This window comes from Dipteris shenzhenensis, chromosome 32, assembly GCF_047967505.1.
Source record: "Dipteris shenzhenensis isolate YYH24624 ecotype China chromosome 32, Dip_SZ_1.0, whole genome shotgun sequence".
NCBI classification, from domain to species: Eukaryota; Viridiplantae; Streptophyta; class Polypodiopsida; order Gleicheniales; family Dipteridaceae; genus Dipteris; species Dipteris shenzhenensis.
The window spans coordinates 5,002,225-5,029,355 of NC_141627.1; positions in this window are offsets into that span (position 1 = coordinate 5,002,225).

Here is a 27,131-nt window from a genome sequence, read left to right on the forward strand (position 1 = left end):
TCCATAGGAGTGCCAACTGTCTTGCACTTAGCCATGCCAAATCCTTCAGTATCTCTCCAGCATACTTCAGCTGTGAAATGAAGATCTATTTTGGCTCTTGCCAAACTTCCATCCCCAAACAGAAATGCATCAGTTCGAGGTTTGTCATTTCAAACTCTCTTCTTAGCAAATGCTTTGTCTACGAGATCTTCTCTTCATGATTCCCTATTATGACAAGGTCATCCACATAAAGGACCACGATCATACACCTGCCTCCTTCTCTATAGATATACAAATTTGCATCAAATGGACTCCTCCTAAACCCGTTTCGCATAAAGTAGGAATCAATCCGCTGGTACCATGCTTGTGGGGCCTGTTTCAGCCCATAAAGGGCCTTCTTCAGTTTACAGACTTTACCTTCTGAACCGAGGAACCGGGGATCACAAAACCTGGTGGTTGTTCCACGTACTATACCTCCTCCTTGAGATCTCCATTCAGAAAGGCGGATTTTACATCCATCTGAAACACGGGCCAACTTTCCTGTGCTGCTAAAGCCAAAACACTACGAATTGTGGTTAGTCAAGCTGTGGGAGCAAAAGTATCCTGATAATCAAAACCATGTACCTATGCGAATCCTTTTCCCATGAGCCGAGCCTTGTACTTATCCAATGTGCCGTTGGACTTGTACTTGGTCTTGTACACCCATAGTGTGCCGATTACCTTGCGTTTTAGTGGTCGATCCACAAGGTCCCAAGTGTTGTTCTTCATTATGGATCCATACTCCGACTGCATAGCCTCCATCCACCTATCATCACCCTGTGCCTCTTCAAGATGTAGATGACGCACATCTGGCACTCTGCTACTCCATTTTGCTGCGATGTATGTGGCGGGGGTTTCTTCCTCTTGATCGCGTGACTTTTACAGTAACTTTTGAATTCACTTGATGTGAACTCTCCACCTCTGTCTGATCTCAACTTCTTCGCCTTCCTCCCCGTTTCTTTCTCGACCATTACATGCCATTCTTTGAACTTACTAAAAGCCTCATCTTTAGTCTTTAGGAAGTATACTTGAAGTATATCCATATCCTTCTACTGTAGTCGTCGATTAGCATCATGAAGTAGTAGGAACCACCCAAAGCTTCCATCTCCATCTTTCCGCAGAGCCTTTGCCCTGCTAGCCTCTTTAGGAAAGGGCTGCCAATGCTGCTTGCCCATCATGCAAGCTTCACATACATCAGGCAAATCTGTAATTTCTGGTAGGTCTGCAATCATTCCACTTTTATGCATCTCCTTTAAAGAACTAAGGTTTAGATGACCAAACCTCTCATGCCACAGCTTAGTGTTGCTCACATCGGCTCGAGCACTGAAAGCTGAGAGTTCATAGATGTTGCGCCGTGTACCTTTACCGATGACCTTCCCTTGAAGATCCAAAATCTGTGCGCCATTCTTATCGAAGTGAACTTTGAGGTCCCGATCCGTGATCGCAGAAATGGACAATAAGTTCCTCTTGATATCTAGCACATAAAGAACATCAGGACAACTGTTTTACAACTCCATCTGACTTGAGAGCAATCGTACCTTTTCCTTTTGCTGGACATTTTGCATCATTGTCAACTGCTACCAGGATGTCATTCCCTACCGGATGTAGAGAGGTATACCAATCCTTTCGACTGGTCATGTGGCACGATGCACCACTGTCAATAATCCAAGGTTCATCCGTAGGTACATGAACTGCCTCTGTGCAAATCTCCTCAATTGCTACGAACAGCTCTACTAGTATTGCCTGCGTGCTGTTGTTGGACTCTTTCTTTACTCCATTCTTCTCATCTGCAATCTTCTTTTGGCACTCATTCTGCTTGTGCCCTGCCTTGTTGCAATAGAAGCACTTGATCTTCTTCTTTCTCTTTTTATCATCAGAAGAAGATGGGTTACCAAAGTCCTTACCCTTACCTTTCTTTGATCCAGCCGAGAAAGCCAAATCTTCTCCAGTCCTTATCTTTTGACGCATCTCCTCCTCCAAAAGCATTGCACTGAAATCCTCAAAGTTGAGGGGCTGATTTCTATTCTGCGTATTCAGCACCATAACAAGACCGTCGTACTTTGGTGGGAGAATCCGTATGCACCTTCGTGCCAGATTCTCGCTGGTGATGGTGATGCCAATTGCAGTCATTTGATCGCGCAGATTCTTCACCCTGGTGATGAACTTCTCTGCCGTTTCAGACTCAGATAGTTTCTCGTTCGTGAGTTGAGTCTCTAGATTCTGAATCTGTGTCTGATTCGTGGTCTTGTATTGATTTTTCAAGACCGTCCATGCCTCCTCCGTAGTAGTGACATATTGAATTAACACCATGACAGAATCACTTACACTACAGACAATAGAACACAACGCATCTGCATTTCTTCTTGTCCACGTGAGAATTTGATCCACAATTGGTACTATTTGTTGTCCTGCATTGGCTTGGATCCGGTCTCACAATCGTCTTCACGTCCACCCCAGTAGTAGTATCGCAAAGCTCATATGCACTTAGGATGGTCTTCATCTAAAACTTCCATAGTGGATAGTCAGTGTTGTCCAACTTTTTGCTTTCGCCAAACGGTGGGATTCGCAGTCTTGTGGGCTGGGCCATCTCTCACAATCTGCTCGCAAATAGAAACACACTACCAAATCTTCTTGCTAGAGCCCAAGCTCTGATACTATGTAAGAAAACAATACAACGTCTGTGCTCAATAGATAACAGGATCTCGTATGCAAGAGAGAAAAACAAATAGTATGGAGAATAAAAATTTTGATTATTGTAAAACTGATACAATAGACGGCACTCCCTCCCAGCCGTGCACTCCTATGTGAGAAGCTTCGATGGCATGCTGGAAATAGTAGAGGATGGAGGTTGGATTCTAAGGAATCAGGGTTTCTATAGCTAGTGATAAATATGGGCTTCACGGGCTTGCTCTGATATAGCCACCAGTCGTAGTCGGTTAGACCCAATTGGGAGACCGACCCAGTCGGCCCAAAATGGCCGACTGGAGGTCGGTCTCGAAATAGGCCACAGACCAATCGTTAGAACCATGGGCTACCCTAGGAATGCTCCGTCTACCCTCAGTGCGGTCAGTCATGGGATGCCTTCTGCACTTGCATGTAGCCTAGTTAGTAGTGTGCCAACTCTATTTGAAGCTGTCCAGCCATTAGGCCACACATGGCCCCCATCTAGTGTCCAAACCCCAGGACCTACTGGATAACCGAGCTACTCAAATGCCTTCTCCTCATATGGGGGGCTTACGAGTAGAGTTAGCTGGTTCCCACATAGTTACACGAGAGTGGAGCATTGATATCTAACAATATCTAATTTTGGTGAATATGGCAATGGCTACTCAGCCAAACACTAAGCCTACACACCAAAAGTTTCTTTCTCAAATTTTTGATTGTTTCTTAGAGGATTTACTGCATGGACTACCATGTTCTCGACTTGAACATCATAGTATAGAAATCTTACTTGGCAATACTCCACCTTGCAAAGTTCCTTATAGAGTCAATGAGCTAGAACAAAAAGAGATTCAAAAGCAAGAGGAGGAACTGATAGAGAGAGGATTAATAAGACCCAATAGTTCTCCCTGTGGAGCACCTATCTTATTAGTCAAAAAGAAAATTGGAACCTATCGAATGTGCATAGGCTATCATGCACTGAACAAAATCACAGTGAAGAACAAATATCCAATCCCTAGGATTGATGAACTTTTGGACAAATTGAAAGGGGCCAAGGTCTTTAGTAAGATAGATCTCAAATCCGGCTATCATTAAGTTCGTATGGTAAAAGAGAATATATATAAGACTTCCTTTAGAACTCAGATGGGACATTATGAGTTCCTAGTTATGCCTTTTGGGCTAACTAATGCTCCAGCTACTTTTAGTAGAATGATGAACCGAATCTTTCTTAAACACCAAGATTGTGTGGTAGTATTTTTCGATGATATTCTGGTGTTTAGCAAAGATGTTGAGGAGCATAAGGAACATCTGAAGCTAGTCTTTTCACTCTTGAAAGAAAATCAATTATACATAAATCCGGAAAAGAGCAGTTTCTTTCAAAATCAAATAGAGTATTTGGGTCACATTGTATCTACCAATGGGATTCGAGTAGATCCAAAGAAGATTGAGTGCATAGTCACATGGCCTAAACCCCGAGATATACATGGATTAAGATCATTCTTGGGATTGTGTAGCTTTTATAGAAAGTTCGTCAAAAATTTCGCATACATTGCACATCCATTGACAGACCTTCTTAAAAAAGCTAAACATTTCTTATGCACTGAGTGTCAAGATAAATCTTTTACAGCTTTGAAAGAAGCTCTCACACAAGATCCTGTGTTGCAACTACCCAATTTCTCTAGACCATTCTTTGTAGTTATAACCGATGCTAGTGGATATGGAATTGGAGCCGTACTAATGCAAGATGGACATCTAATAGCATATGAGAGCCGAAAATTAAAACCAGTAGAATGCAATTATAGCACATATGATAAAGAACTAACCGATGTTGTGCATGCCTTACGAATGTGGAAACATTATTTGATGGGTTCTGAGTTTCTTATCAAAACCGATCAGCAAAGTATCAAGCATTTGTTGACTCCGCCACTTATATTCGAAAGGCATATCAAGTGGGCATCATTTATATAGAGTTTCCAGCCCATGATTCAGTATCAACCTAGAAAAGAGAATATAATTGCTGACGCTCTTAGCAGAAAGCCAAGTATTAATCACATCAATGTTGTAGAGATCTAGCCTTTCAAAGGTATGAAGAATTCTTATCAAGGGGATCTAGACTTCTCCGATATATGGAACAAATTAGAGACTAATAATTGGAATCCTATGTTGGACTATTCATGCAATGATGGATACCTCTTTTATCAAAAGAAATTATGCATCACTCAACCCTTTCGACAAATTGTAATGGAGGAAATGCACCAACCACCATATATGGGACATAGGGGAGTGACTGCCACTTTTCAAGTGATAGCAAGAGAATTTCATTGGCCTACTATAAGAAAAGATGTGGCTAAGTTTGTAGCCAAATGCATCACTTGTCAGAAGATCAAGAGTTACAAAGGAAAGACCCCAAGATTGCTAATGCCTTTGCTTATTCCTACGCAACCTTGGGAATAAATATCTATGGATTTCATAATAGGTTTTCCTACTACAACGAATCAAAATGATAAGATCTGGACGATAGTAGATCGCTTTAGTAAGCAAGCTTATTTCATCCCATGCAAGAAGACTTTAACAGCTCAGCAAGCTACACATTTATTCATCAAGCATATCTTTTTTCATCATGGCTTGCCAAAGATTATAGTGTTTGATCGAGATTCAAAGTTTTGCAGTAATTTCTAGACTGCATTATTTCATAATCTAGGCACTAAGTTAGATTTCTCATCAGCCTTTCATCCATAATCAAATGGACAAACTGAGGTTACAAATAGTACTATTCTAGATATGATAAGAGCTTATGCAAGAAGTCAACCAAAGACTTGGGACAAATACATTCATCTCTTACAGTTTGCTTATAATAATACACCAATTGGAAGAGCACCCTTTTTATCATCTATGGGAAGGTTTTACCTATTCCTATCACACGATTGACCCATAGGTAGAGGCAGTAGATGTATTTACCCATGACTATCAAAATATTCTCAAAGAGGTTCAAGAAGCCATTGCAATCACACAAGAGAAGTACACAAAACTAGCTGATAAGAAATGAAAACACATGTTTTTTAAAGAAGGCGATTATGTACTTCTTTGGATTGAGAAAAGAAGATTGAAGAGTCTTGAGAAATGGCCAGTAATCAAGATGTCACCACGTTTTTATGGACCATTCAAGGTGATTCAAAAAATCAATGATCTAGCTTATAGGCTTGAATTACCTGATAATTGGAAAATACATAATGCTTTCCATATGAGCTTCTTAAAGCCCTTCAAAGGACCTTTACCTATTCATCCTGTCTATGAAGAGGCTCCATTGATTGTTGATGAAGAAGAAATTCTAGAACATGAATGCATTATTGATCATCAATAGACCTTGCCCCGAAAAGGAAATGTCTATATTAAATACTTGCTCGAATTTAAGAATCATCCGAGGGATGATGCTCAGTGGATGCCTCAACGGTTCTTTCAAACTTTCCCAAACCTCATTAGTTTCTATAATCAAACACGCAACTAAGGTCAGTTGCAATCCAAGCAAGAGGGATGTTACAGAAATTATATTTTTTGATATATCTTGCTTTGGATATTATTACTTTAGTCAAGTGTGACAATGGCAAAGTACTCCATAGGAGCGCACCAGACGCGGCGGGGGTCCTAGTGAATACTTTGTGTGGTTAGTTGGGGACGCCTGACTAGCTTGTGTTTTGCCATGCTAGATGGTTGGTATTGTGGGTGATTCCAGGTTAATATTGATGTCGCTAGTGTTATTGGTGTTGTGCTTGATTACTGTGCTTTGAGCGCGGTTATGTTGGGATCGGTTGATTCGGTGATTCGTTCAACCAATTGTTAATAACTAATGTAATTGGTGGCTTGAGTACAAGTGATGGAACTCATAGAGAGGATTGGAGTTAGTGCGAGGGTACCAATCAAGGTGTGGCACAGTGCATTATATATGGCCATGGGCCAAATTTTGTATTTGTTTTATTATTGCAACTTTGAGCAATATATTTTGTAGTGGACATAATTAATTTTGGGCCCTAAGATGGCTATGTAAAGCAAATCCCTCATTTTTGGATGAGAGGGATAATTTTGGCTCCTTGGTGCTTTTATGAAATATCATAAATACTCTAGATGAGGAAGCGTGAGCCACTCATCTAGGGGGGGGAGATTGTCCCCAGTCTGCTATCGTTCTTGTGGTGTGATTGTGCTTTTCTTCTCCAATTGATTAAGTGGTGAATTTGTGTGAAAAGAATTACCTTTTGGTTTCACTCTCTCTCTCTCTCTCTCTCTCTCTCTCTCTCACACACACACACACACACACACACACACACACACACATTCAAAACATGTTTTGAGTTTCCAAACAGACCTTAGGTAATTTGTGCTTCATGGATGTTAGTCATCTCTCTCACACTTGCACACACATACACAAACATGTTCTTAGACATGCTCACACAAACTTGCTCGATGTCCTTGAGTCAATTTTAGAAGTAGGGTATTGAACACAATTATCATGCTTTGCAAATCAATTTTGATCCATTTTGTGTTCACTCATGCACACACAAACATATTGAGAATATGTTTTGAGTTTCCAAATCGACCTTAGGTCAATTTGCAATTCATGGATAATAGTGATCACACACACATACACACACACACACACACACACACACACTTTCTTTACTTTATAAACACACACACACACACACACACACACACACACACACACATACACAAACTCCCTTTCTTTGGCGAAATTTGTACCCCTCATTTATTGGTCGTCATGCCCCCGCCCTCACTCCCCACTTATGATTTACATTGAATGAACCACCCCACTTGAAAGCTTCTTATTGTTACTACTAACCCTTAAATTTTTATTTAAACCCTATACCTTTTCTGTCATTTAGAATATATAATTTATTTAAATTGAACTATTAATTTCCCCCTTGCCCTACCTAAGTTTTAAAAAAATTCTTTTTCATGATTTATTACAAATTTATCACCCCCAGTCCCTTTGTTTCTACTTTATTTTGCTTTAAAATTGTTTCTTCCCTCTTAAGTTTTCTTATTTCATCCCAAACCCCCCATTCTTTAATTTTTTGTCCCTCTGATGTACCTTTAGTAATTCCTATTTCTACTATACCCAATTATAACCCCTCTAATTCTCCCCTGACCACACACACACACACTCTCTCTCTCTCTCTCTAAGATATGAAATGGGCCTTGGGTTGATATGAGAAGTAGGGCATCAAACGCAATCATAGAGCTTTGCAAATCGACCTTAGGTCCATTTGATGATCTCTCCCTCTCTCTCTCTCTCTCTCTCTCTCACACACACACACACACACACACACACACACACACACACACACACACACACACACACACACACATACACACACATTCAAAACATGTTTTGAGTTTCCAAATGGACCTTAGATAATTTGTGCTTCATGGATGTTAGTCATCTCTCTCACACATGCACACACACACACACAAACATGTTCTTAGACATGCCCACACAAACTTGCTTGACGTCCTTGAGTCAATTTTAGAAGTAGGGTATTGAACACAATTGTCATGCTTTGCAAATCAATTTTGATCCATTTGGTGTTTACTCATGCACACACAAACACATTGAGAATATGTTTTGAGTTTCCAAATCGACCTTAGGTCGATTTGCACTTCATGGGTTTTGGTGATCACGTACACACAAACACACACACACACACACACACACACACACACACACAGAAACACACATAGAGTTATGGATAAATTTGACCAAGGTAAAAGGCATATATATGTGTCTGTGCTTGTATGTGTGGCAATTGTATAATAAAATATGGTGTGCATAGGGCCCAGGGTTGAGGTGGTAGGGCATGAACCCTTCCATGTAAGAGGACCCATAGGTGTGTTTTACATAATCTATGATAGTAATATTATAAAATGTTGAGGTGGCATGGTTCCTCCATGTGCCACCCCTCCACCTAGGCAGTCCCATGCCTGCATTTAGTGAGACATGGCCCAAGGACCATGGGAGAAGTAATATAAAATAGATGGAGATGGATATTATATTGGATTATTCCCTCCATGTAGGATAGGCCCATGTGGGGGGGTTGTAGATAGTCCAAGAATGTAAGTTAAATAATGGGGAAAGTAGGATGAGGTGGCAAGATTCCTTGTGCTAATCCTCCACTTGTCCTCCTAGATGTTTGAACATATAATAAAATTGAGAAGGGACCAAGGGAGTATCTTAGACTTGGTATATGGGGTTTGATTTATGTGGAAAAATAAGGTAAAGGGTTGTCACACACAATTGAGAGTGCGTACCCACCTAGCCCACATGGGAGATTCCTCCACACATAGGAGGATGCATTTATTGGGAGAGACCCCCTCTCTTTGCTAAAAGAAGGGGGCTATTCCTTGATATGACACACTCATTCTTGTATAGCCACCATGCTAGTATTTTGATTCCCTCCATCCTTCCTTTCATATAAAGCATGACTCTCTTCCCTTGATGTCTCCATCTCTACATTCCACCTCCCATCATGTACATGCTCCTCTTCCCCCTCTCCCTTCCCCCTTGTGCCATAGTCTCCCTCTTCATTCCCACCCCTCTTAATCCCTTTTCCCCACCCATGTTAATGATTCCCCCCTCACGTTCCCTTTCCCCCATGGCCCTCGAGTGTCGCCATGTCTAGCGTCTAGCCTCATGCCTTGACTAGCTAATAACACACACATTCTCAGACATTACACAAACACATAAACTTGTTGTAAGACACCCCCACTCACACTGGTAATTAACCCTGGGCCAATTTGAGAAATGATGGTTGCAAAGAGTGTTACTTACAATGGCTAGACTTTACAAAATGACCCAAGGTCGATTTGATGATCACTCACACACACATATATTGATTCTCTCTCTCTCTCTTTCTCATGCTCTCTCTCTCTCTCTCTCTCTCTCTCTCTCTCTCTCTCTGAAACCCCCCCCAAACCCCATTCTAAGATGTATTGCAAATTGACCTTGGGTTGATTTGAGAAGTGCCGTTATTCTCATTGGTACATCCCACCCCACCCCCCACACACACATTCTAAGATGTATTGCAAATCGACCTTGGATTGATTTGAATAGTGCCATTATTCTCATTGCCACATTCCCCCTTCCCCCACCCCCCCCTTCCCCCCACCCCACCCCACACACACACACACATTCTAAGATATATTGCAAATCGGCCTTGGGTCGCGATTTGAGTAGTGCCATTATTCTCATTGCCACATCCTTGCAGATTTGAGAAATGATAGCATAGGGTGTAAAACACAATGGCTACGCTTTACAAATCGACGTAAGGTCGATTTTATGATCATTCACACATACAAATATTGATGTTCTCTCCCAACACACACATTCTAAGATGTGTTGCAAATCGACCTTGGGTCGATTTGAACAGTGCTACTAGTCTCATTGCCACATCCTCGCACATTTGAAATCGACCCAAGGTCGATTTTCAATACCTATTTATGTGTGTCTATGTCAGTGTGTGGGGCTGTGTGCCTTATCTAGTGCTCTTCCCATAATTGGAAATCCCCAATCACATGGTCAAAGTTTTTAAATTGACCCAATGTCAATTGCCAATCTTTGGTCCCCTTATTGTCTTCACAACATATTCTCAATTTTTAATGAGTGCGTGCACTCGTGCATATGATGTGTGAGCCACCATTGTCATCATCACATCCGATGAGCTATCAAATTGACCCAAGACCCATTTTCAATCAATGGCATGTGTGTGCTTGTGTGTGTCTATGTTTGGGTGTGGGGTTGTAAGCCTTCCTTAGATCTGTTTCATATTTTGAATCGACCTTAAGTCGATTTGAAAACATATAAATTACAACAACTTAAAAATTAAAGAAGGAAGTGCATGCAACCTAAAAATACAAAAGACGTGCTAAATTACAAAGGGTCAAAGATCGGCTGTGATGTATTGAAACCTAGCATTTCATGGGAGTCATAAAATGGCTAACAAAATATGAAGAGGGGAGAGGCGAAGAGTGTAGATGAGGAGAGAGGGCATAGCTAGAGAGGACACCACAAATGACTAACTGTACACTAGATTTAGTTGAAAAAATAGAATATATACAAACCCATTTAGCGTTAGGATTAGGGGATCTAACCCTTTCCTTTATAACACTCTATAAGGTTAGTGCTATGCACATATGATCACATGATGGTGCTATGCACACGTGATCACATGATGTTGAGCATGAACTCTCAACACCTTCCCTCAAAATCAACATCATGAAGTAGGCCTTCCCTCAAGATGATGATTCTGGGGAATCGAAGAACGACCGAGCATTACATTCCATCACACCCCTTTAATGGGAATGTCCTTCCTATATGTCAAACCAAGAGCTAGTTGGTGTTTCTCGAATAGCTCTTTATTGAGTGGTTTGGTAAAGATGTCTGCAACATTCTCTTTGCTATCACAATGCACAGTATGATGTCACCAAGTAACACTCTTTCTCTGATGAAGTGCTCTCTGACATCAATGTGCTTTGTTCTGGAGTGATATACTAGATTCTTGGCCAATGCTTGAGTCGATTGATTATCACAGTATATTGTTGTTGGCTTTGACTCATCAAAGTAATCTATTTCTGGCAATAGTCTTCTGAGCCATATAGCCTCACATGCACCTATAGTGAGTGCTCTATATTCTACTTGAGTCGAAGACAAAGAAACAGTTGGTTGTTTGTTTAGCAACCATGATATAGCACCTTGACCAAGGAAAAATGCATATCCCTGTGTCGATCTCCTGGTCTCATGATCTCCGACATAGTCACTGTCACAGTATCCATGCAATCGTGGATGACTTCCTTTATATTCTATTACAAATTGTCTTGTACCTCTGATGTATCTCAAGACTCTTTTGGCTGCATTCCAGTGAGATTGCTTTGGATTTGCCATAAATTGTGCCAGTGAGCTTACTGCATAACAAATATCTAGCCAAGTGATAGTCAGATATATAAGAGATCCGATGAGTTGCCTGTAGTACTTGTCATTGATTGTACGCTTTTCTGAATCTTTAGTAAGTTTCAAACTCTGTTCCATGGGAGTGGCTGCAATCTTGCAATGTGCCATATGAAACTCCTTCAGGAGACTATCAACATACTTGAGTTGACTCATGAATGTGCTATCTGAATCTCTCCAGAACTCAATTCCAAGACAATAGGGCATAAGTCTAAGATCTTTCATGTCAAACTCTATAGATAAGTCTTGTTTTAGTTTTCTGATGAAGCTATCCTTGCTTCCTATCATAATCAAATCATCGACGTACAAAAGTGCAATAGTAATGTCTTCCCCTTGAACTTTGTAGTAGAGAGTACCATCTGCATTGGATTTCATGTATCCCAGATTAGCAAAATACTTGTCAATTATGATGTACCAACTTCTGGGTGCTTGCTTTAAGCCGTAAAGACTTTTCTTGAGATGGCAAACCTTATTCTCCTTTCCTGGTTCAACATAACCTGATGGTTGTTGCATGTAGACTTCCTCGTCTAGGTAACCATTGAGAAATGCATTCTTGACATCGAGCTGGTACACATTCCATCTACTGAGTGTCGCTAGTGATATCAAGAACCGTATGGAATCCATCTTTGCTACTGGAGCATAAGTCTCATCATAGTCCTGACCATATTGTTGTGCAAATCCTTTCGCAAATCCTGACCATATTGTTGTGCAAATCCTTTTGAATACTGCCATCTGGATTGTACTTCACTTTGTATACCCATTTGTTTGATATGGCCTTCTTTCCTAGTGGAAGGTCACATAATTCCCAAGTATTATTCTTATACAAAGCATCCATTTCTTCATTCATAGCAGTTTGCCATTCTGGCTTGTCTACTGCGTCTTCAAATGGATGTTGGATGGATAACATCATTGGTTGTTTAGGGTTTATGTCTTGATATTTTGAGAAATCAGTCTTCTCCAATAGGATGAGAAGCAAATGTGTTTGAATGTATGTATGTATCATGTCCTGAACTCGTATCTTTGCTATTATATTTAGGCTTTTCCATTTCACTAAAACAATGGCATCATCATCAAGAACACCCTCTCGACCATCCACACAGGCTGAGTACCAAGCCCAAGACAAATGCACACGTTGTAGTCAAGCCATGAAGTTTATGATGGACATGTTTGATGCCACCACGCAACTGCTACTAAAAGAGCAAACAAAGGCAATTGCTGCCATTGCCAGTATTTTCCGCAACCCTAATGGCCTAAAGTACTCTGCTATAAAGACCCTCATCTCGAATGATGATTTAGAGGCTATATGGGATTGTAGCATAGTTGCCCTAGGACACGGGTGATGGCCCATTTCACAGTGTTATAATGAAGCCATGAAAGAGAATGCAGCCTGCATTTGGGATATGATTTTTGCTAAGAAATGTCGCTCTGAAATTCCCAAATACTTTGCAAAGTTACTATATGCAAAGTTTGTGCTTGGTCGTGAAGTGGACTTTGCCTCAGTGACTCGAGTACACCAGGAACCACATATGCCAAGCACCAGACCCATGGTAGCCAAACCTCCACAAAGCATCAGTAGTCCAATGTCAAGTGAATATAATATTTAAATATGTCGAGTATTTACTTTTGGGTTTTTTTAAAGAATTCCAACCCAACATCAATTCATAAGTTTGTATGTGACCTTCTTGGACGTGTAGCCTTTGTGACAACTAAATACCTCTATATGAATATCAAAGAGGAAGTTAGACAGGGAGCATGTGTTGAGCGAGATATCACGTTTAGGGCCGCAACTGTACGAGATGCAACTCTAGAGCATCGACGAGTGCTGCAAGAACTTGAGTGGGTGAAAAGTGACAATGAAAGATTGCATGCACTATTATCTCAAACCGGCCAGTGGCTTGATATCAACAACCACAATAAGACAAAGCACCCACAGATGTGCACACAGACACATTTATTGAACTAAAAAAAAATTTATGGGCGCATCTATTTGTGCATCTATTTATGCATCTAGAGACCCACATCTAACAGTGCGTCTATATAGTAGATAGACGCGCATATAGATGCGCATCTAGATGACTAAATAGAAGCTCTGCTAAAAAATTTAAAAAATAGACAGACGCATCGTTAAACGCATGTATAGACGCATTTATAAATGGTCTTATAGACACGCAAATAGATGCTCCCCGAATAGACAAAACGCGTATATAGATGCATTTATAGATGCACTGATAGACGCGCTACATAATATATATTTTTTAATTTACAGAATGCTGTGTATGTTGTGTATGCTATATAGTTACAGGAATCCCATTTCCACATTGTGTAATTCAATTCTTACAGCCAACCGCAATTTAATTACAATTCCAAATAAAACATTACAACTCCAAAATGCAATAAAATTGAAAGCTCAAAAAGTGCTTGTATGTACATATAGCACGAAGCTAAGCCACGTCATGTGGCTTCAAGTAGAAAAAATAAGAGGAGTGTATATACAAGAGGCACGAAGCCAAGCCAGTGGCTTTAAGTACAAAAAAGAGTAGCTAGCACTACTTCTACGACTAATCTATGTTCTCCACGTCCTCGCTCCCTTCCATGCTCCCTTCTGTGCTTCCTTCTCCACCTCCTTCCTCGTCTTCTTCCTCGTCTTCTTGTGTAGGGACCTATAAACAAGGGACAACATATATCAATGTATGAAAAATCAAATCAAGTTTACTTATAATATTGACATTATTTAATTACTTTCAAATAACTCGGGGGCCGCTCCAGTAGCCCGGATATACTGCTCCTCAGTAATCAACCCATCATGATAGAAGTGCTTCCATATTGTATCTCCTCTGTGATGGTGGCAGTGGTAGGCTGTCTCGACAGGAGTAGGGTATCTGCCCACGATCTCAAGCTGCAAGATGACACAATTTGCGGAGGGGTTAGTACAAAGAAACAACCTCCTAATAAACTACATAAGCAATATAATTTGAGATCAATACTTACAAATTGGGCCTCCCATGATTCAACACCCCTTGCTCCAAAATGCATGCTTCCATATTGCTCCATCTGGATCCTTCATGCCTCCACGTGCTGCAGACTGGGGTCCTCCCTCGCTGACTTCATTGCTTTCTTCCACTCACGCTTGTGAGCGGTGTGGGGTAGGCCCCTCAGTGGTTGACCTCCCTCGAGCCTGGCAAGCTCCGCTAGTGCGTGCCTCTTAAGCGAAGATCTTTTATTGCCAAGTATCGTAACAATCTTTGACTTGGCCCATTTATCTGTGAACTGATGATTGGGGGGGTTAGGATACCTAGAGCGAATAGCAGCGAGGGTCTCATCAGCCAACCTCTTTGGATGCTCTTTGTAGTGGATAAAGCAATCTCTATAATTGTTAGCAATTACAGAGCGCATGAAGGCCATGATGTCCTTCCCCCGTGCATCCATCAAGATGCCTCCTGTCTGAGTGATGTCATAGAAGATCATACCATCACCCGGAGGCATGTCCAAATCATCTGAATCATCATCATCCCCACCACCACCCCTCCCAAAGTACTGTGCCATGCATCCCCCACCACTCTCCCTGCTACTACGCCTACTACCGTGTCGTGTTGAGCTAGTATGCTAGCCACTCATAGCTAGAGACTGCACGGGACTACGTATGGCTCTGTGAGACAGAAGGACCTCCTGATGGCATGGGGTAAGGGGCATAAGACGGCATGGGAGAAGGGCCTCGGTTGTGTAGCCGGCTGGGCTGTACTGACTCTGCTGGTGTGGGGTGGTTTGGAGTCTGTAGTGCCGACTCCTAGGGGGTGTTTAGAGTACTCTTCATATACCCGTTTAACTCTGCAGGACTGGGAGGGTGCCCTAAAAGGTTATATAAGTCTCTAAAAATAGACTCTTGGAGATCAAGTGAGCCCGAAGAGCTTCTTGGCCACATGATGAACTAGAAAAAAGAAAAAAAGACGATTATTGATGAGTTGAGAAGAAAGGGGAAGGGAAGAAAAGATTACTGTCGGAGTGCGGTCTATTTTCACGTATAACAGCGTGTCTATAGACACGGTTGTCTGTGTCTGTAAATAGTCTAGACGCGCCTGTAGACATGGTTTTAGATGCACTCTGAGATGCATCTATAGATGCGCTCTGACAGATGAACTATTCGAAAAAGTAGAAAAGGACATGCGCCCGACACAAAAATGTAACACTGATACCAAAATCATTCTTTCTTGGATACGACAAAGGACAAATCCAAAGAGAGCAACTTCCAAAAAGGATCAACCGTGAAGAGACTTACCTTGGATAGAGGTATAGAAGCTTCTTCTCCTTCTTCAAAGTTGATTCTCTTCCTTGTTCACGCTCTTCTCCTGTAAGCCTTGAAGTAAGTGTGGGTGCCTTCCTCTTAAGTGTAAGCTTGGAAGTAAGTGTGGGTGCCTTCCTCTTAAGCATCAAAACTGTGGATCTGTTAATAGCAAAGCAAGCAAGCCGTGTGAAGTATAAGTAATGTGAAGAAAAGCAAAGCGAGCGTACTAAAAGCAGATTTGAAAATCGTGTCTATAAGTGTGTTTAATAGCATGTCTAAATACACGTGTAATTGCGCGTCTAGATACACAGAGCAGATGCGGTTTTAGACGTGCCTATAGATGCGCACCACAGAATAGATAGACGCGGTTTTAGATGCGCCTTTAGACATGCCACAGAGTTTTAAAATTAAATATTTGAAGAAAAGCAAAATTTTTTGGGTTGTTTGTTTGTAGGATGTCTTCATCTTCAACAAGTAGCTCCAGTGAGGATGAATCCCTCCGTATCCGCCATCACGAAATTTGGTTGGAGCAAAAAATCAAATGTATGTGTGATCGATGTTGAGGAAACATGTATCGTGCACGCAGGATTACACTCAATCACATCTCAAAGTATGGAGAATGGGATGCGACCGTAAACATGGTAAGTGTTAAAGAGTTAAGGTTGATTGAGATACCTATGGGTGTTCATATGTTTGAGTTATGGTCCCATTTTAATTTGATATAGGATGTAGTGCCACACCCGCATATGTTGCCTTATGCTCGCCATGAGGAGGTGAAGCATCGGCGATATGAGGTGGGATCTTCAGGAGGGACTGTTACGAATGCATGGTCCAGTGATGGTGATAGTAGCCCTCTATCATTACCTCATGAAGCCGTGGAGGAGGAGGTGTTTGATGATATGGTGCGGGATTTATATGTCCCATCAATCCGAAGGAAGGGATGATAGCATGGAGCAGGACGATCTTTTTATCACAGCATCGACTCCACTATTTGAGGAGTATTTGAGGGGTACACTTTCTCTATTCTACGTGCCTCCCTTGAGTTACTAAACTTGCAAACCATCTATGGATGGAGCAATGCAAGTTTGAATGCATTACTCAAGTAAGCTTTAAAGTCTATTTTGCAAACATGGTGAATTATGCTAGTGGGTCAATTACTCGAATGCTTTTCCTCATTTATGATCTTCACGTGCAGGCTATTGTGTAAAATGCTTCCAAGGGAGAATAAATTACCGACCTCAAGAGATATGGCAAGGCAACATGTGACCTCTCTTGGAGGATTAGATTACAAGTGCATCCATGCATGCGTCAACAATTGCATTTTGTTTCGTGGACTACATAAGGATGCAAGAGAGTGCCCTACTTGTCGAGAGGTAAGATATAGAGTAGATCTCAAAACTTTGGACGTGCCTCGTAAGGTTCTCCGAAATTTTCCCATAATCCCTCGCATCCAACATATGTTCAAGTGCAAATCCATCGCAGAGCTCATGTCATGGCATTCCTCCCATCGATCAACTGATGGCAAGTGGAGAACTCCCGCAGACTCTCCTGCGTGGAAGCATATTGAAGACACATGGCCAAGCTTCAAGGAAGAACCTAGGAGCTTAAGACTTGGATTGGGTATGGACGGTGTGAACCCATTTGGTCTCAAAAGCACCTCTTACAATGTATGGCTAGTGATATTGGTGAATTATAATCTTCCATCATCTATGGCTATTAAGAAAGGACATGTTATGCTGTCCCTTCTCATTCCAGGGAAACATAAAGTCAAAAATCCTGATGTTTATTTGGAGCCTTTGATTGACGAGCTAGAGATACTTTGGAGAGGTATCGAGGTGCATGATGTGAGCAAGCCTCCCTCATCACGAGACTTCAACTGCAAAGCAGTCTTGATGTGGACGATGCATGACTTCCCAGGCTATGGCGAGTGTTCAGGTAAGCATTGCACTTCTAATTATGAATAGGCAAAGGATGTGGCACCCTAAACCCACCTTCAACTCTTAATTGCACCTATTGTTCAGGTCTCACTACATCGGGTTACCATGCATGTCCTGTTTGTGGTCCTTCGCTAGTTGCCTCACGGGCAGGTGCATTAAATAAGGTCATCTATGAGAATCACCATCAAACACTTATTTCATTAATTTTGGACTTGTCAATGTACAAATTCATTTTTACATATACTTTTGGACTAGTTTTCAGATAAAATTTAAGAAAAACCCAATCTTCAAAGCACATATAAAAACATAAAAACAAGCATTTTTTTATATATTTTTTAAGGACATGAAACTAAAATTATAAAATTTAACGCAATCTAGATAAGTTACATGAAAAAATAAGATTAGGTTGTTGTAAACTCTCTTAATATTTAATGGTGTTAATAAACACCTTCAAAAGTTAAGCCTGAGATAAGTTACACAAAAAAGAGTGGTCCATTAATTGTAAACTCACTTTATATTTATAATAGTGTTTAGGAAACACTTTCAAAAGTTACAAGTGGAAGTAGCAAACTCTCACAATATTTATAATTTAGGTGTTTAAAAACACCAAAAGTTACAATAAGACTCTCATTGGAAGGCAAATTACACCAAAAGTTACAATAAGACTCTCAGTGGAAGGCAAATTTATTTTCAAGACTACAGCCATTCAATTTGATGAATTTTCTATTTTCAAGTCCTTAGCCTAAATTCAACCCATTCAAGAGCTGAGATCATCTCATCCTCATCGATGTAGTTAAAATTATAGAAGAGAAGTAAGGATTGATGAATTTTCTCTTGCATAACACTTTGTTTATTCCGAATGGCTTGCGCTTCCTTGGGGGAAAATCTTCCATAACGAGCCACACGCGAAGATATCTCACTTTGAAAGTCTATCAACTCTCTCCTATATGACTGCAATTTATCTATTTCAGTAGTAGCCATACTTATTTTTCTTTCCTCTTCCTTCTCTAGGCCCTTCTGACAAGCAAAGTCATCCTTCTCGTACTGGGTTAATGGAGCTGGATTTTGCTTTCTCTCCTCTCTCTTTCCTTGGTTCTCGGCAATCCATTCTTTGAGGCTGCTAATGGCTTGCTCGACAGAATCGATTACCTTAAAAAGATCCATAATGGCTGCAAGATGAAAGGAGTATGCTTGAGAAGAGGAGGTAAGGCTGCGGGCAATATGGAAGGAGCAAGCTTGAGGAGAGGAGTAAGGTAAGAAGAGTAAAGTGGAAGAAGTGTGGAGAGGAGTAAGGTAAGAAGAGTAAAGTGGAAGAAGTTTTTGCTGCGGGTGAGATATAGAAGATGAACGAGGTGAGGAAGGTAACGAGAGTAAGGAAAGATATAAAAGACTAACGAGGTGAGGAAGGTAACGAGAGTGAGGAAGAGAGTGAGGAAAGATATAGAAGACGAACGAGGTGAGGAAGGTAACGAGAGTGAGGAAGGTAACTAGAGGAGATAAGGCAAGATGAAAGGAGTATGCTTGAGAAGAGGAGGCAAGGCTGCGGTCAAGATGGAAGGAGCAAGCTTGAGGAGAGGAAGGAGCAAGCTTGAGGAGAGGAGTAAGGTAAGAAGAGCAAAGTGGAAGAAGTGTCTGCTGCGGGTGAGATATAGAAGATGAACGACTACTAGCGGGCAAGATGGAAGGAGCAAGCTTGAGGAGAGGAAGGAGCAAGCTTGAGGAGAGGAGCAGGTGAGATATAGAAGATGAACGACTACTAGGGAATTTATAGAACTACAGATGCAAGACCGTAATGCGAGATGACTAGATGCAAGATCGTAATGCGAGACATTATAAAATAAAATGATGGGATGCAAGACCGTAATGGGAGACATTTGAGACATATAAGATAGTGATAGTACATTGAAATCTATAAAGTAAAATGATGGAACACAGGAATGATATAATTAATAGAATCTCATCATGAAGAGCAAAGTGCAAGAAGTGTCTGCTGCGGGTGAGATATAGAAGATGAACGACTACTAGGGAATTTATAGAACTACAGATGCAAGACCGTAATGCGAGATGACTAGATGCAAGATTGTAATGCGAGACATTATAAAATAAAATGATGGGATGCAAGACCGTAATGGGAGTCATTTGAGACATATAAGATAGTGATAGTACATTGAAATCTATAAAGTAAAATGATGGAACACAAGAATGATATAATTAATAGAATCTCATCATGAGATACTTGCTGTACATAATAAATGATAGATTTTGAGTACATTGAAATCTATAAAATAAAGTGATGGAACATAAGAATGAATTAGACTTTCAAAAAAGTAAAACCTAATGTATTGTACATAATAAATTAGACTTTCAAAAAAGTAAAACCTAATGTATTGTAATGAAAAAATATCATAAAATATCCTAATGTATTGCAACATTTAACATAAGTTTTAAAAACACTATCATTAATCGATACAAACAAGATAAAAATCTTCAAGGACTCATGTTTCTTTCTACATGTTTTACAACTGAATAGAGTCTGATGAGTTCTCTTGAGGCTGTGATTCTCTAAGAGTACATTGAGTCTCTACTTGTGTGGATGGTGTACATTGAGATTCTACTTCTGGTGCAATCGGGATAGACTTAATCTCTTCCTCCTTTACAAGATGTGATGTTGTAGATGCACATTGAGTCTCCACTTCTTGTGTAGGAAGAATGCATTGAGTCTCTAATTCAAGTGGTTCTTCATTGAGTCCATCATGTTGTTTCCCAATGATAGCAGTTAGATAGTGAACAGTCTTAGCCACAAAATCTTGTAGCTCGAGCTTGGTATATGCTTCTATGGAGACATGTTCAAAAATTTCATTGAGATACAACATGAAGTTGTACGCAATTCTCCACCCACTACTAAACATGTCCTTTTGGTCCACTGCGAGGCGTGTCTGGAAATTTGGTTGGTCTTGATGCTCCCTGATTTTCATAATCGCAGAAACTAACTTGTTTGCAGACCTGTCCATCATGACATATGACAAAGTGAATTTGTGTAGTAAATAGTAACTTGATGCATGTTCATAATGATATGATAAAAGAACACTTACTTGAACACCCCGTGAAAGCCTGTAATTGAGTTGACAAACCAACAATGGTTGTCATCAAGGTCCCATACTATAAGGCTCCAATGTGAACTACATCACCAATAAAGAGCGATAAGATTTATCACAATATTAAGTATTCATTGACACAATATTGTAAATAAGAGAGTAAAAGAAAGATTGACACCATACTTACTTCTCATAGTATGGCATAAAGACAAGTAGTATGCCATCCAAGTCTAAAGGTTGTAGAATTGAACAAACATCATCTACTGTCTTCTTGGTATCACTAAGTACAGCTGAAAGAAGAGAATCGAGCATACAGACGCGATTCTGTACTGATCTAGGAAAATGAGATATAACCGTACTGCAGCAATAAATAAACAAATGTTAGATTGAATCAAATGATTGAAGTATCAAGTCAAGAGATGTTCATATCAAACCTGAGGATGGCCATCATGACTTTGTCATTAGCCTCTTTCAAAGGGTCGGAGAGGATTGTAACTTCCTCGCTACCAAAAGTCAAAACACGAGGTTGCTTGCTAATGATGACCTTAACCTCAGAAGAGCTCCCCATTTCGTCCAATACAGCGGTTACATCAGGACAACTTATGGGCGTAGCAACCAATGTTTCCTCTGGATGCTCCACCACGTTATCAATAAATGCCTTAATGATAGATGACATAAATGCCTGCAGATGCAAGTCTGTATATGTGGACAATGAGGTTTCACCGCCTCTCAAATCAAAAATTTGAGCAAGGAGCAAGAAGCAGTTATATCCAACTCTCCACCCACAACTGTGGTCATCATTCTGCTTCGCTGCAGGGCATGTTACATACTCTATTTGATCTTCCAAGTCACCCTCCATTTGCATAAGTGCATCTATAGCACTTACCAACTTTCGAGCAGATCTACACATCAAAATAGAAAACATAAATGAATGTGTGTATTGCATAGGATGCATCTCATTGACATAATTATGACACAAGTAGGTTATACTTACTCTGACACACTGCCATGGATAGATGCTATTGAATTGACAAAGAAGCATTGCTTGGCTAAGATGTCCACAATTACCAAGCTCCAATGCAAGCTGCATTATCAATTAAGAATAATTATTATTTGATATAATCCTCCACAATGTAAGAGATAAGCTAGGTAGGGATTGATACTCACTCTTCGTGATATGCGGTAAAGATAACTCGCGCCGCAGTCAAATCAATAGGTTGCAACCACTTAAAAATGTCATCTATGGTCTTCTCCTTATTGCTAAGTACACTAGAAACAAGAGGATCGACCATATATGCACATCTTTGTATATATAGCGGAAGCTGTTGTAAAACCATACTGCAATAAAAAGAAAAGAATATTAGTTCATTTGATCCAATGGAAATACAAAAGCATAAAGTCAGTAAAAAGTTTGTGTCAAACCTGAGGATGGATATTATAACCTTGTCATTGACCTCTTTCTTGAAGTTTATGAGGATTGAAATATCCTCTTCATCGAATATAAAAGTAAGAGGTTGTTCTCGAACTTGAAACCTAACTTGAAATGACTTCTCCATTTGCTGCAATGTATGATTATTTTCTAGAGTCATCCGATGGATAGCCAGAGCAACTTTGCTTTCTTGAGATGAGCTTTCATGATTCTCTGCTCCAACTATGTCCTCCTCATCCTCCTCCTCTCCCTTCTCCTATAAAAGGATAAAATAATTATGAGATTCAAAATTTTAAATTAATTATAAATTTAAAAAGACCTTTAAATGAATAAAGAAAATTAAACATAAGTCTTCATACCTCTACATATCTTCGTGGTCTTTTTATGTAACCTTCAGAGGCAAGGTCAGTGTCATATCCATCTTCCTCTGCTTCCTTGCTATTGCTGGTATCCTCACTATTATATCCAGAGCTTTGATCATTTTCATCATCTTTCTTGCTCTCATCGTACATGATCTGCTCTATGTCATCCTCTTCATGTGAGATCGGACCTTTCTTATCAAACTTTATTGTGAGAGAAGCCACGGTATCAAGATATTCCAAGCAAGCAGGGCTCTCAATAATATTTACATTGTGTCCTTTTCTGATAAGAGCTTCGAACAGATGTCCCATTCGGCACAATGTGACTTCCCATCCAGGCGGTAGCAAAAATTCCATCATACTAATTAAAAGATTAGCACTTTTTGCTGGCCTTTCATAGTGATTTGCATTGCGATGGAGGGGACTTGGAGCTTCATGCTCTTCCAGCAGTAGTTGCAATCTCTTTGCATTCCCTCTTATATTGTTTTGTAAGGAGTGATCATTATAAGGGCTCTTCATGCACAAGAAAAAGGTTTCCAGACTCTGTATCTTGAGACCGCATTCTCTCTTGTCCCTTTTTCTTGAGTATATCCCATTGTAAATCTTGAGCTCATTGCCATATTGTTTTTCTAGGGTAGCAGACATTTGTTCCTTGTCATCTTTATCAGCAAATATGACTATATTACATTGTCCCACTCTACCAATGGTGGTATGTAATATTCTGTCAAGGAGTGGACGGATGTCATCCGCTGATAATTCATAGACAAAGAAAAGCTGAGGTCTCTCCCAAGCAGTGTCGTCGGACAAAAAATCACTCAATGAAACTCCCTTGCACTCAACACTCTTTCCAGACTCTGAAATGATTTCATGTATGAAATAAAAGCCCTTGTTCAAAGTCTTTTCTTTTCTGAGAGTGTGGTTATTGATGACTTTTTGTGCATATGCATACACATTTTCCGGAATGTCATTTCTCATAGAGGGAGTAATTTCAGATCCATCATCTTCTACTTTCACCCATTTATGCGCCCAAGCCTTCTGTTTAGCTGACGGTAAAGCTGATGCCATCTGCCTCACAATGTTATGATCAATTTTACATTGGCTGATTGGAATATTTTTTTCTCCCAATAAATATTCAATTGCACTCTTTACTGCATCACGCTTCACCTGTTGGATGATGTTATCTTCCATGCAATGATCTTTATCCTTTTTGCCAAAAAACCATTCTTTTGACATTAATTTCTCTGCAGCAAGACTTGCGTATTTATCTGGTAGGTTTCTTAAAGGCCTCCACATCCGAGCTGTCATCTCTTTTTTCTCAATCTTCTTTGCCTTCTCTTTAATCAATGATGGAGCCTCATATGTAACATCTCCTTTCTCACATGCAAGACACACGTCTTTGATCTGATGAAAAACTTCATCACTACGGAAAAGTATGCTTGTGTAGTCTTGATACCTATCCCTTACTGTCTTGAAGCTTGTAATCACCTCAGCTCTTTCCTGCTTTCCCCTTGGTACAATGGCACTCAAGCATGTGTAGAAGTCAACAAGATTATCCGCTTCCACTTTAGTTGCAGTTCTTTTGAGAGTGGTCAAAGGAGAATTAAAAGTTTTCCATATGGTCCTAGCTTTGAGCAACATCTCTGAAGTGGAGGTGATTTTTCGTAGTGCATAAATGTCATGATTAAGTCTTTCCGACTCAATCAAATATTTCTTCTCGTTCTTGAAGATACAGATGCATGCAGAATAGTAGTGAAATTGAGGCACACTCGCGAAAGTTTGATAAGTAATTTCTCCTTTCTTGTATGCATCTCTAGAGCGCTCATTACAAGCATTGGCATAGTGCTGACCATCTATTGCCTCAAATGTACAATGAGCTAAGAAATTTCTCTTGGCATCCCTTATATGTCGTTCTGGATCATTCACTGAACTCTGTCCTTCTTGAAGTGAGGGAACTTGTTTTCCGAGGAACTTAGTGAATTGCATCTCAAAATCTATAGGCTGAGAGAAATTGATGGATTGACTATAATCTCCCATGACTGGCCAAAATGTTCTTGGACGGAGTACCAAATTAGAAACAACTGGTTTTTTTCCATCAATCAAAGCCTGAAAAATCTTTTCAGCATAGGCTGTATCTAAGGTCCTGCTGTTGGTGAAGACACTTGCTTTGACCACTGATGAAGCATGTATAACTTGAGTCTTCTGGCCCCATATATATCCTGGATCCTCATCTGTCACAGCCTCATTCAAGCGAAGATTTAGGTTCTTCATTGATGACATTTCTGCTTCTAGATCTGATTCCATTTCAAGACCCTCCGCATCCTCTTCATGTTCTTCCTCTTCTCTTCTTTGCCCTTTCTTTGTATATGAACGACCTCTTTTTCCAGTTATAGGACTTGGAACTGTAGCTCGTGAAGTACTTGCCTTTTGCATTTGACGTCGAGGTTTATTTTTTAGGGGCTCAATGTGAACTGCTTTAGATCGCCCTACTTCTTCTTCTATTGCCTCAACTTCAGGTATACTTAAGGGCTTCACTTGTTCTGTTATTCCATCAACTTCATGAGTTACACCATCTAAGTGAGTAATACCATGAACAAGAGATGTGTGTGCATGTCCTGTCTTATCTGATGCATGTCGTGTCTCACTCAATTCAATTTCTGTCTGAGATGCATGTGCATGTCCGGTCTCCACCAATTCAATTCCTGTCTCAGATGTAGATCCCTTGTAAGCATCCACGTGTACAAGACCCTCATCCATTGCTACAATGTGTTCTGTCTCATCCACTCCACTTCCTCTCTCATTTGTATTACCATGAACCAAATCTACATGGCGTGTCTCATCACTTCCTTTCTCATGTGTGGATTCTTGCACCTTAGGTCCCTCCAATGAAGTTGAACCTTGTTGGATGACACCCTGAAAGTATTCAAGGATAATCTTTGACTGCATTTTTCTTGCTTCCTCAATGGGAAATTCCTCCCACACATGTTGAAGGATCTCCAATGCAGGAACCAATTCAGGAAATCTAGGTGCTTTTGGCGGCGGCATCACAAAGTGCATTGCATCTTTCTTAGAAAGAAGAAACGATCTGTTGCTCATTCTTGACTTTGTGTAAATCATCATTGTAGTGCTGTCTTTTTCAATTTTTATTCCTACTAAGGTGCCCCCTTGAATCAAATTGCTCTTGGAGAAAGATACATTTGATGCGCACTCATCTTTCTCCAACTCTCTCTTTGTCATCACTAGAATGAGATTTCCTTTACTTAAGACCAAGAACCATGCTTTCTTTGTTGTGTCAACAACTGTCCAGTTTGTGAAGTCCTTTGGGGCATAAATTCTTCCATTGTATTTCAGTGTCATACCATTGACAAATGCTGTAGCCTCAAGATCCATCCTGTATTCAAGCACAACACAAATTTTAAGTACTTTGACAAACTACAATTACTTTGAAAAATCAAAAGTACAATGAGTCCCATTAATACACCTCCAGTTTGTATTCTTCCCAATCATATAAGTATCAATTTCATGCTTTGGGAATAGCCTAAAAGGCTTTACAAGGCTTAGAGCATAAATGCTTTGGGAATAGCCTAAAAGGCTTTACAAGGCTTAGAGCATAAATGTGAAAAAAAATAAGGATTTACAATGATCTCTGAATACAAATTTGAAGTTTGTCATATATAAGTACAAAATGCTCTGTCAACTCCCGCAACTGATATAAGTGTAAAATGCTCTGTCAACTTCCACAACTGTAATCTGTCATGTCCACTGATACAACTTTCAATCATCTTGAAAGTTTAAAAACCTTAATCGTTGCTTAAATGGTAGGGTTGTTGTGACTGTGAAACCGAATGTGAATGTGAACGAATGGACTGACTCCGATTAGGAACTAGTCGGGAAATTTTGAGCATGGCTTTGATTGGTTTTTTTGGAGTTCTCTCCTCTAAGGACAAACTAATCTATGCTAATCTAGACTACACCAACCGTCGAAGCGAAGAAAAGCAAGAAATAATTTCTTTTCCATTGTTCTTTTTAATATCCTTAGGTTGCGAATTAAAAGCAAAAAATAATCTTTCCATTATTCTTTTTAATACACTAAGGTTGTGAGTTTAAAAAAGATAAAATTTATATTTTATCTTTTTTAAACTCACACCCCTTTCTCTCTCTCTCTCCCCCCCTTCTCTCCCCCCCTTCTCTCTCGCTGCCGCCCTCATCCTCCCACCCCACCTTCCCCATTCTCACTCCCACGCCCACGTCCATTCTTTCACCTTCCCCATTCCCACTCCCTCTCCCACTCCCATCCTCCCACCACTTTCTCTCTCTCTCCCCCCCCATTCTCTCTCGCTGCC